A 12,460-nucleotide genomic window follows, 5' to 3' on the forward strand; every position below is an offset into this window, starting at 1 on the left:
GTTGTTGCTAATGCACCCCTTGATACAAAATGAGATTTGCTTTCAGGCTATAGTGGCTATTCCTGGTTGTCATCATGACTATATCTGGAATGAACTACAACTTAGAATTGGAAGGCTCACCTTCGATCCTGATCTTGAGGCTGGGAGATACAAGTTTCTGAACTGGATCTTGGCATAGAAATCTTGAGGAATAGTGGCTAAAAAGCCCAGGAGACTAAGGCAAGAAGATCTGAGTTCAAGGTCATCTGGGGCAAAACAAGTTCCAGATAAGGTATGGTAGTAGACATCTTTAATCTGGGACAAATCTGCAGGAGACATAGATAAGAACACTGGGAAGAAGGAAGATACACTCTTCTTCATCTGCTTGCCTTGTGTGACTAATGAACTGCTAGATCCTTGGACTTCCATTCATAGCTGCTGCTGACCATTGTTGGGGAGTTGGACTACAGACTGTAGGTCAGCAACAAATTCCCTTACTATATAGAGACTACCCATAAGTTCTGTGACTCTAGAGAATCCTGACTAATATACATGCCTATTGGCAAGTGTCCTGTTCACCATCACTCACAGTAAAGTGAAAGAGGCTGTGTGGAACAGACACAGAGGGTAGACCTGCCCTGAAGGCCCAAAGCTGAATTTACAAGAAATTCTGGAACTACAGAAAAATCAGTGCACATTGAAGAAGGGATTGTAACTAGAATGTGAAGACCTACTATGTGGGTACCCCAGAGTTCATGACCTCTTCACCCTGGTTTAGTGTTGATTATGAGGTTGATGTTACTCTTCAGGATGTACAAGAGGGAAATGATTAGGACATTTCATCTGTCAAGTCCTTACTAGATCCATGGGTAAATCTGGATATTTCTATTTATATTCAACAGGTCCCAAACCTCCCCAAACTGTTCTGGTAGCATATCCTTTGTCCTCTCTCATATCTCGTCACCTGTCACTTCACTCAGTCTGTCCTTATACGCATCTTAATCACTCTTGACCCTCATAAGAGACTTTATTAAAACTATGAATTCTAAAGATCCTTTTCAGAGTGTTAGAAGGAACAATTTATCCTGTTACCATAGTGCTATATGAGAAGAAATAGTTTCCCTTTACACTTGCAGGGAGTCTGGAAATAATGCACTCTTTATTTAGGATTGTTTTCCACAAAGAAGTCTAGTTTCCCATGGGAATTCATCCAATAATCTTAAGGGGTCAGGTAAATCTCTCTAAATTTTTTCTCTTTTGTACTGGCTGTTACTTGGTTTGAGGAGCTAATTATGCAGTTATGCAGACCTTGGTGCCGAATTTTTATGATTTCTAACTAATGAGAGACAGGGCATTTATGAAGTGCTACATCTCCACCAAGCCATGGCTGGCATGCTGTGCAAAGGCTTCCTGAAAAACCACATGGTAGAATCTCCAGGTATCCTAAAGAATACAAGTCTGGTCTTTGAAACTGCCTTCGTGAGCAGTGCCCTAACATTTGACAATTCAAAACATCATCTGTCACATTAAATGTGGGTTCTTACTTTTAATACTACTGCTTCAAATTAGTCTGGCTTTATACTGACAATTAAGCTAAAAGCACATAGAGGGAAACCTTATTTATAGTTCAAGGTACACATATACATTGGCTGTATATTCAAACAAAATTAATACCTTCAAATCACTATATGAAAGAAACATAGACATAGCTTTATTTTTCTTTCAAGGATACTGCTGTTCTAGAAAAAGGAGCCTCATCTCATCTTGCTAGTAGCTATTAGACTAAGTAGAAAGGGTGGACTTTAACACCTTTCTCAAATTCTCTAATATTAGCCATCTTCCTCTTTAGTTGGCTGTGCCATACTTCCAGCTATGGGGGAGGTAATTAATCAGGTTTCTTACTGAGATCTTACAATAAAATCACAAACAGGCCCTAATCTCTACCTTCCTCCCCAGCATCATCTCTCACCAAGACCACCTCTCCCCTGTTCAATGAGCCAGAACTCACATTAATTATCTTTATTTCCCCTTTCAATGTCAAAGGAATTTTGCACAGCAAATTTGGTTCTTCTTCAGCTAGTCTACTTGCCAGCTATTGTCTATGTATCCTTCAAAGTTTTGCTTAGGTGTCCTGCCTTTTAAAAAGCCATTTAAGTGATGCCTACAGGAAAGATGAAAGGAACACATATAAGTGGCTTCAATGACCATCACTGCATAAATTAGGCACACACACGCAATCTTAGCACGGGGAAAGAGAAACGGGGCAGAAAGAACAGAAGTTCTGGATCATTCTTGGCTACATGAGAGTCTGTCCTTCAGCAGATGCTGGCGAGGTTGCGAAGAAAGAGGAACACTTCTCCACTGTTGGTGGGGTTGTAAACTGATACAACCACTCTGGAAATCAGTCTGGTGATACCTCAGAAAATTGGACATAGTACTACCTGAAGACCCAGCTATTACACTTCTGGGTATATACCCCAGAGACACTTTAATATACAACAAAGATACATGCACCACAATGTTCATAGCAGCTCTATTTATAATAGCCAGAAGCTGGAAAGAACCCAGATGTCCTTCAGTAGATGAATGGATACAAAAATTGTGGTACATTTACACAATGGAATACTACTCAGCCACCAGAAACAATGACTTAACCAAATTCTTAAGAAAATGGCTGCATCTAGAGAATATCATCCTGAGTGAGATAACCCAGTCACAAAAGAACAGAAATAATATGCAGTCACTGATAGTGGGATGCTAACCCCAGAGGCTCACACTGCCCCAGAAACAACTCACAGACTGTGTGAAGTCCAAGAAAAAAAGAAAACAAAACAAAACAAAACAAAAAAGTTGAACTAGTAAACCTATAATAATTTTGGTCATATGTAAAAAAAAAGAAAGAAAAAAGAAAACGTTGACTAATTCCGGGTTACATCCTGTTTTACATGTACTTTTTGCTCATTGTAACTAGTAAGACCTTAATGCAGAGTATCAAACCTTAAAAAAAAAAATGCTTAAAAATTTGTACATTTATCTTTTTTTAAAAAAATAAAGTTCTTCAATAAAAAAAAAAAGAGAGTCTGTCCTTAAAAATAGAATAAAGGAAAATGAAAGAAAACCATTTGTGGACAGCCCACTTATACACAGAACATCAATAAAACATGCCCATAAAGAAAAGAAAAATTATTTCACAGCCTAAAACCACTATAAAATGGCATTTAGTCCATTACTGTTTAGACAGAACAGCTCTGTGTATATACTTAAGTGTTCAACAAACTAATTTCTCATAATAGCAGCAAACATTTGTTTCCTTTATCATATGATTTTTAAAATACCTTTAAAAATGAGCACAAGAAGGGGAAGCAAGTTCTTCAGATGCACTTTTTTTCTGAGCTTCTCCTGTTCTCAAACTAACCCAAATGTGTAGAAGTGATGAAGGAAAACCAGCTCTTGCCTTTGCTGGCACACAGGAAGAGGAGACAGCCAGTGTGCCTGGCAGACCTGAGGAGGGCATGGCCCTGAGATCTGCCAGCCAGATCAAAGCTACAACTGTCAGATAGCTAGGATCCCCAGTAGCTAGACATGGACATTGTTGTATGGTTACCCAAGGGAAGATTTTCTTCTGGCTTAGCCCAGGTCCTGAGCTGTTTCCCTCCAAAGTAGGTAAAAGTGACACTCATCTTACAATTATCAGTCCCAAGGGAAAACGCATTTGAGGTGCTGTGCTGGAGATGAGGACTTTCAAGTTCACCCACTGAGCTATTATTTTCAGGATTTTATTAATAAGTGGCTTTCAAGGCTTCCTAGTTAATGCTTTTTCTGTCTTTAAAATGTTTACTGCCCATTGTATATCTATTTAAGAGGCATGTTCTAGCCCTTTTGAATTGCTATTAAACTGACAAGAAGATTCTGTTTATAATTTACTAAGTAATTGAGGAGAAAATTCATGCTTTAAAAAGTTGAAATTATATTAGGATTCATGAGACAATTTGAATATATCTGATCAGTGTAGAAAACCATAATAAAATACAGCAATGTTTTCCTGAAGAATACTCAGTATTAGTTATTCAAAACCAGTTCATAAGCTGAATACAAACCCGGAGACTCAGAATTCATCAAGAGACGAACCTAAGCATGTGTACGCTTAACATGTGCCCCAAATCACTGTCAGCAAGGGAAAAAAATGATACAAAAGAAAAATACATTTAAGACCACATGGAAATCTCTTAGAATGAGGTTAAACCTGCACAACATCCTTTGGAATGTTCATTACGGAGTGTTTACATGGTGTGTTTATCACTTCAATGAAACTCAGGCCTAAGAGATTTAGCATACATCTAAGTGTAGGTAAAATTAAGTTTAGGCCATTATGTGGATGAAAATGATGGTTCATACTGATTTCTAGAAAAGGCGCAACTTTCAACCAGAAATCCAGCTAGAATGACATTTAAATCAGTAAAGAGTGGAATGACTCAGTGTCCACTTCTGTCACAGGCAGGCCCACCGTCTAAGAATGGTGAGTTACAACTCATTCACACCTACTGGATGGCCTGAGAAGTTGCTTCCATTTGGGACAGTTATCTTGAGGAGGTCCTGATAGTCACCATGCCTGTACATGGCTTTACCCATGTTACAACATCATCTACACACTGGCAGTCCTGTGCAATCTTGTACACAGTATTGATCTTTAAATAAGTAAAAAAAAAAAAAAAAAAATGCTGATGGGAATAAGCAGTATAATTTCAAGGTTCAAAATAAAAGCAGATCAAATCCCTCTTCAGAGAAGCTCCCATTCCATGCCCTTGACTTCTCTTTGAATATTTCCACATACAAACAACTACATAGTACATGCATTGTTGTGTACCTTCTTTTTTCTACCTAGTACAACTTGGTGGTTTTTCCATGCCAGTACTCAGAAAGATTCCCAATTGTTTTCTCTTTTTTCTCCCAATTGTTTTCTAATAACCATATTTTCCTTTAATTTGATTTATAAAGTTCTGAATTAGACTTTTCACCTTTATTATTCTAACTAAGATGAACCTGTAAATAAAAGTGTGTGTGTATGTGTGTGTGTGTGTGTGTGTGTGTGTGTGTGTGTTCAAAAATCATGAGGAACCTCAGCTCCAAAAAGCAGACACATCAGGGCAGAATTAGAGATACAAGAAATTTACCAGCAGGAACATAGGTCAAGCATTATGGCCAAAGGGAGTAGAGGTAAATGAGGAAGAACTTACATCCTGATGCTTATAAAGGAGGAACTGTATAGAGAAGTCTCAGGCCACAATGGTCCTTATAAAGTTTCAGCTAGACCAATTGATACAGAAACTATCACTAGTCAAGAAAGCCTGTGTTGGAATAGAATGGGAAACTCCCTTATAATCCCACTGTTCTCAGTGATTGGCTAGCTACAGCTTTGGAAGTATATGTACTTAATATAAATTACTGTTAAGGTCCAGAAAGACACCATTGAGACACTATTCTCCTACCTCCCCACTGTCAGCATGTGAAGATCTGAGTAGTACACATTCATGACCAGAAGCTCTTACATTGCAAAGATATCTGCACGTTCAGAGCAGCTCTCACCAAAACTTTGAAAACATGCAATGAGACAGCAGCAGCCCCTGACTTGTCAGTTGTTCTCAAAGTCAAAATGATTTTTATCTTCTTCCTTCTTAGCTACCACATTAATAGGTACTGATGGCCTTTCTAGTGGTTTCTGAAGTTAGACTCTTTGGAACTCCTAGCCTTCTCCAACTAGGGTTGCTGCAGTATGTACCTATATATACAAACAGCCCAAAGCACCCTAATGAACTACCTAGGTTCTCATATACTCTCCTCTGTCCTCATTATATAAAAGTTCCCTCCTGATCCTAAGGATGGACCAATCCCAGTATGGTGACAGTTCCTTCACCAGCTGACCTGAGGGCATAAGGCAATGGGGATTTCCAGGCAGCAACAAGTGTCTGAAGTTCAACAGTATTCTTTCTTTGTCCTGTGCTAACAATGCTTCTCCTTCAGGGAGTCTAAAGTTGCAAGGCTACAAAGTAATTCAGTGGGAGACTGATTGTTTATCATGTGTGAGAATAATCCTGAGAAACTCACTGAATCTGACAGTAAGAAGAACACTGCTGCTCCAAACTCTTAGTTCCCAGGTATACATGCTGTTCCCATTAAGGATGACCCCAAAGAGTAGTCTGACTTAGTGAGTGTACAAAATCCAAGAGGACATGGCACCTCTGCATATTATTGTTATCAAGCTGAACTTTAGCCATGAGTTCAGAAAATCATTCCATCATTGGCTCTTCATAGATAATATAGAAATGTGATATGGCAGTATATGATAAAGCCAGTAGACTCCACAATCAGGGATCATTCTAGAACTTCCTTCACTATGCAGTGGCCCCAGTTGAACATGTATGAAATTCCATGCTCTTGGATTAGCCAATCCATAAGCCCCTGTAAGAACTTAAGCAGAAAAGTTAGACTCACTCCTAGAATAATTGTCTATCCCAATCAGAATGAAATCATTCCTGCTTGCAAGCAGGAGCAACCAGATAAGTCAACTTGACACTAAGTAGGTGATCTGTTCCTGGGGAGAGAGTCTCTGTTGCTGACATGATGACTAGAGAGAGTCTTTAGTAGCTAAGTTGACCTTGACTGGCTGGGGCCGATAAATTCATGGGCTCCTTGTTTTAGATCTCTGATGGTACATAAAGAAAGCATACATTAACTGTCCTGGCCCTAAACTCTACTGGGATTTCAATGGCTGTCAAATGGACAGCATCAGCATTAGGGAAAAACAAGAGCAGCACATGAATCTCTAGAGTGTTCACACACACACACACACACACACACACACACACACACACACACACACAAACATCATTCATCTACATATCCTTGCCTGGTAACTCCATGATTCCATCTTCCAAATGTTCTCTTTCAAGGTCTCTAATCACATGTCCAGACTGCAGGCCACTTTAAAAAAAAAAAAAATACATGTATTTGAACATTTTCCACTCACATAAAACATACAGTGAGATCTACTGCTGTTACAGCTCAGTCCACTGGATCATTTTCTGTCTATATTTTCATGCTGTAATACGCCTCTGTTCCTTTTCAGTTTCTCAGATACATCAAGCCTTTCTGTCCACCAACAAAATGCATCCTTCATTCCTTCTTACCTCACAGTATAAATCCTAATCTAGCCATGAGAAAAGCTGGAGAAAAGATGCAAGAACAACCCAGAATGGAACATGGAGGTTTGGATAATTGGTCCTGCCTGCTTCTTGTGTCCTTTGTTCCTCTCAGCTTGATACTGGTTTTGGATGTTTTGTTTGGTTGGTTGGTTTTGTTTTTTATTTACATTTCAAGTGTTTTCACCCTTCCCATTTCCCTCCACAAACCCCCTACCCCTTTCCCTCCCTCCTGCTTCTATGAGGGTGCTCCCCCACCCAACCACCCATTCCTGCCTCAGTGCCCTAGCATTCCCCTACCCTGGGTCACCATGCCACTACAGGACCAAGGGGCTCCCCTCCCAATAATGCCAGATAATGGTGTAGCTGGGTCCTCATGTAGAACTATTTTCAATTTTCTGAGGAATCACCAAACTGATTTCCAGAGAAGTTATACCAGCTTGCAATCCCAATAGCAATGGAGGAATATTCATCTTTCTCTACATCTTTGCCAGCATTTGCTGTCACCTGAGTTTTTGATCTTAGCCTTTCTGACTGGTGTGAAGTAGAATCTCAGAGTCGTTTTGATTTCCATTTCCCTGATGACTAAGGATGTTGAACATTTCTTAGGTGCTTCTCAGCCATTCTATCTTCCTCAGTTGAGAATTCTCTGTTTAGCTCTGTACTCCATTTTTAAAATAGGGTATTTGGTTCTCTGGAGTCTAACTTCTTGAGTTCTTTGTATATTTTGAATATTAGCTCTCTATTGGGTCTGTGGATTGCTGATTTGTCCTATTGATGGTGTCCTTTGCCTTACAAAAGCATTTCAATTTTATGAGGTCCCATTTGTCAATTGTTGATCTTACAGACTGAGCCATTGGTGTTCTATTCAGGTAATTTTCCCCTGTGCCAATATGTTCAAAATTCTTTCCTGCTTTCTCTTCTATTAGATTCAATGTATCTGGTTTTATGTGGAGGCCCTTGATCCACTTAGACTTGAGCTTTGTACAAGGAGGTAAGAATAGATTAATTTGAATTCTTCTACATGCTGACCACCAGTTGAATCAGCACCATTTGTCGAAAATGCTGTCTTTTTTCCACTGTATGGTTTTGGCTTCTTTGTCAAAAATCAAGTGACCATAGGTGTGTGGGTCCTTTTCTGAGTCTTCAATTCTATTCCATTGATCTACCTGACTCTTTCTGTACCAATACCATGTGGTTTTTATTACTGTTGCTCTGTAGTATAGCTTGAGGTCAGACATAATTCCCCCAGAAGTTCTTTTATTGTTGAGAATGTTTTTTGATATCCTGGGTTTTTGTTATTCCAGATAAATTTGAAAATGGCTGGTTTTATCTCTGTGAAGAATTGAGATGGAATTTTGATGGAGATTGCACTGAATCTGTAGATTGCTTTTGGTAAGATGGTTATTTTTACTGTATTAATCCTGCCAATCCATGAGCATGGGAGATCTTTCCATCTTCTGAGGTCTTCTTCAATTTCTTTCTTTAGAGACTTGAAAGTCTTGTCAAATAAATTTTTCACTTGCTTGGTTAGAGTCACACCAAGATTTTATATTAGTTGTGACTATTGTGAAGGGTGTCGTTTCCCTAATTTCTTTCTCAGCCTATTTATCCTTTGAGTAGAGGAAAACTATTGATTTGTTTGGGTTAATTTTGTATCCAGTCATGTTGCTTAAGTTGTTTATCAACTATAGGAGTTTTCTTGTGATTTTTTTGGGGGGGTCACTTATGTGTATTATCATGCCGTCTGCAAATAGTGATATCGTTTTTTATTGGATAGTTTGTGTTTACATTTCAAATGTTATCCCCTTTCCCAGTTTCCTCCTCTCCCATGCCTTCTCTCCCTGCGTTTATGAGATATTCCCCCTCCCACCCTCCCCTCCCACCTCAACACCCTCTCATTCCTGTACACTGAGGAAACGAGACTTCACAGGACCAAGGGCTTCTCCTCCCACTGATGCCAGACAATGCCATCCTCTGCTATATATGCAGCTGGAGCCATAGATCTTTGGTTGGTGATTTAGTCCTTGGGAGCTCTGGAGGGTCTGGTTAGTTAAATAGTGATATCTTGACTTCCTCCTTTCCAATTTGTATCCCTTTCATCTCCTTTTGTTGTCTAATTGCTCTGGCTAGAACTTTAAGCTCTATGCTGAATAGAGAGTGGGCAGCCTTGTCTTGTCCCTGATTTTAGTGCAATTGCTTCAAGTTTCTCTCCACTTAGTTTGATGTTAGCTATTGGTTTGCTGTGTATTGCTTTTATGTTCAGGTATGGACCTTGAATTCCTGATCTCTCCAATACTTTTAACATGAAAGGGTGTTATATTTTCTCAAAGGCTTTTTAAACATCTAATGAGATGATTGTGTGGGGGTTTTTTTTTTTTCATTGATTTTGTTTATATAGTGAATGACATTGATAGATTTCCATATATTACACCATCCCTGCATGCCTGGAATGAAGCCTACTTGATCAGGGTGAATGATCATTTCGATGTAGTCTTTGATTCAGTTTGCAATAATTTTATTGGGGATTTTTTGCATCAATATTCATGAGGGAAATTGGTCTGAAGCTCTCTTTCTTCGTTGGGTTTTTGTGTGGTTTAGGTATCAACGTAACTTGGCTTTATAGAATAAATTAGGTAGTGTTCCTTCTGCTTTTACTTTGTAGAACAGTTTGAAGAGTACTGGTATTATGTCTTCTTTGAGGGTCTGATTGAATGCTGCACTAAAACCATCTGGTTCTGGGCTTTTGATACTGGTTTTACTATATGAAACAGATTTCTTTGAGTCTGTAGAACTTTTTTGTGACAGGTTTAACAAGACCCCAATCATTATGAAAATTTCTGGAAGAGTGGCACTAGGTCCTATGATCAAATGTCCATTTTCTATTGAGACTAAATAACTTACCAAGAGCTGTTCTTCAAAAGATAAGCATTTTTTTCATTGCAGATGATCTGGCCTTGCTTTAGATTCCTACTCATCTACACTGTGCTAGACAGGAATTTGTCACTGTGTCTATGTATGCTTTATCACCACCAATATGACCAATACCTTCAAATTTGAGTGAGCAAGTAACCTAACAGGTAGAGCAGCTTAAATCACAAACTGAGCCCCAGGTTGCCTCTGGCAAGATGCTGTCCTTCCTGAGTCCTCTCAATGCTACCTAGTTTTTACCATGTCACTTTCCACTAAAGATGGAACAGGTTCTACATGTGGATCCAAAGCCCAAGAGGCTTGTCTGGTGCTCAGTATGCTCTGTAATAAGGGACACAAAATGCACCAAGTCCCTTTCTGTGTCGGAGGGATGTTGTGGGCAGAGCCTGGCCCTGATATAAGCACTGCAGCAGATCAATGGCAGTTGGAGGCTGTCTGCTAGTGTGCTCCTCACTGTAGGTTCTCTTGAAGGGACATCTGAGCAAAGAGCCACAAAGGCTATGGACATAAACAGTTCTGAAGTCTGCCTGAGCTTTAACACATAATCTAAAACAAAAATAAGCCAAAAAAGGGGGGCAATTTAAAGCAAGAGTAAGCATTTAACAAAAACGCTGGAGCCTGATGAAGATGGGGAGGAGAAATGTAGGCTTTCTATCTACCTGAAGAGCCCTATGTGTGCTTTGTGCTATACATGCTGAGGAGACAGATGGGGTCACAACACTTGATGAAGATAAAACACCCCCTTGTCATTAGGCTGGAGGAAAGCTATCTCTATGCTTGCCCATTGTTCAGACCTCATCACAACGCTCTTAGAGCTACTCACTCTTCATTTATAATTTACATTTCTTTTACTGCACAGTAATTGATTTTTTTCCTTCAGCTCTAAGTCATTTAACTTACTCTTGAGTTGTACTTTCCATAATATTGTATGCCTCCCTTCTTTAGCCTCCCAAATTTTAGTCATAATGCCAATACTCCAAATATACTTCTCTAGTCCCTTACCATCCCTACTTTTTGGTATTTCAAGTTGTGAGCTGCCTTTTATGCGAAGCAACTCCATGACTCTACATGCTGTGTGTGAGAGATGAAGGTAAGACAGGGCTTGCCCTCTCAGAGGCAGGCAACCCCTTTTCAGCAGGTCTCTTTTCCTTAGCATCTCAGACATGGATTCTTCTCATACCTTGCTTGGTAGTGTGTCTAAGTTTTAGGAGTTCAATCCACTGCAGTGTCTGGAAGGATGATCTTTGCTATATGACTCCCCAAGACAAGTTCAACCACAATAGTCTATAAGATCACTCAGTTCTCTGAAATCTTAGGATATGTGGCTACTTGCAACTCTTCCCTGTATGCTTTTATATTATTTTTCTTTGTATATCCAGTGTCTTTAGAGATATTTCCCAAAGACCTTACAATACAAATCTGACCCATACATATATCTACAAATCTAAGACAGATAGCACAGATGCTCATACACATGCATACATTTTAAGCTCTGATTCAGGTCTTCTAATTACTTGTTTATTTGCTTTTGTTGGAGGCACAGTAGCCCTATATTGTTATGGCTACCTTACAACTTACCGTGTAAATTTGTGCCCTTGCCATTTCCATAAGACTCAACAGTTGTTTTTATGCAACAATCAGACTATTTCTAAATTACATTTAGCCTCTCCTGTAGGGCAATCTGGTTGTACCAGACAACAAGTATCCAGGTGTTCTGGAGCTTACAGGAATCCTCTAGCCTCTGTATAAAAGTGTCTTTGTTACAGGTGTACATCATCATATCCAGCTGCTCCTGGTTGTCAGAATAGACCTGAGATTCACTCTGCCTCTTCTCGCTTTGAACTCTTAGTAAGACTGTTACTCATTACTTTTTCTATTATTACCTTTTCATTCCTAGAGCACTTTTGAAAGACACTGTAAGCTTTGCTGTTGGACAAAGATGCTATTAGGTCTCCATGTAGTTTACCCCATTAGGAAGAACAGGCAGAAGGCCCCAGGGACAAGTCATGGGAAGAAACCAAAGCGCTGCCCTTGAGATTTACACGTGGCTCAGCTGGTGTTTTTACATAGAAACTAAGACTGTTTCTAAATTAGACTTAGCCTCCAGGGCAGGACTGCTAGATACTAGCCAACAAAGATCCAGCAACTGCACTAAAATTCTGGTACCATGACGTTATAGGTTGGAACATGGCAACCAGCCTAAAACAAAGGAGAACAGAAGTAAAACAGAGCTAAAGAGGTGGGAGAGGAAAGGTAAAGACACAAGAAAGATGGGTTCCACAAGGAGATAAGTTCTTACAACTACCAAGTTTGTAGCTGTCACTAGCAGAATAGGAGCTAAAGACAAGGCCATT

This window comes from Micromys minutus (genome assembly GCF_963924665.1).
Source record: "Micromys minutus genome assembly, chromosome: 26".
NCBI classification, from domain to species: Eukaryota; Metazoa; Chordata; class Mammalia; order Rodentia; family Muridae; genus Micromys; species Micromys minutus.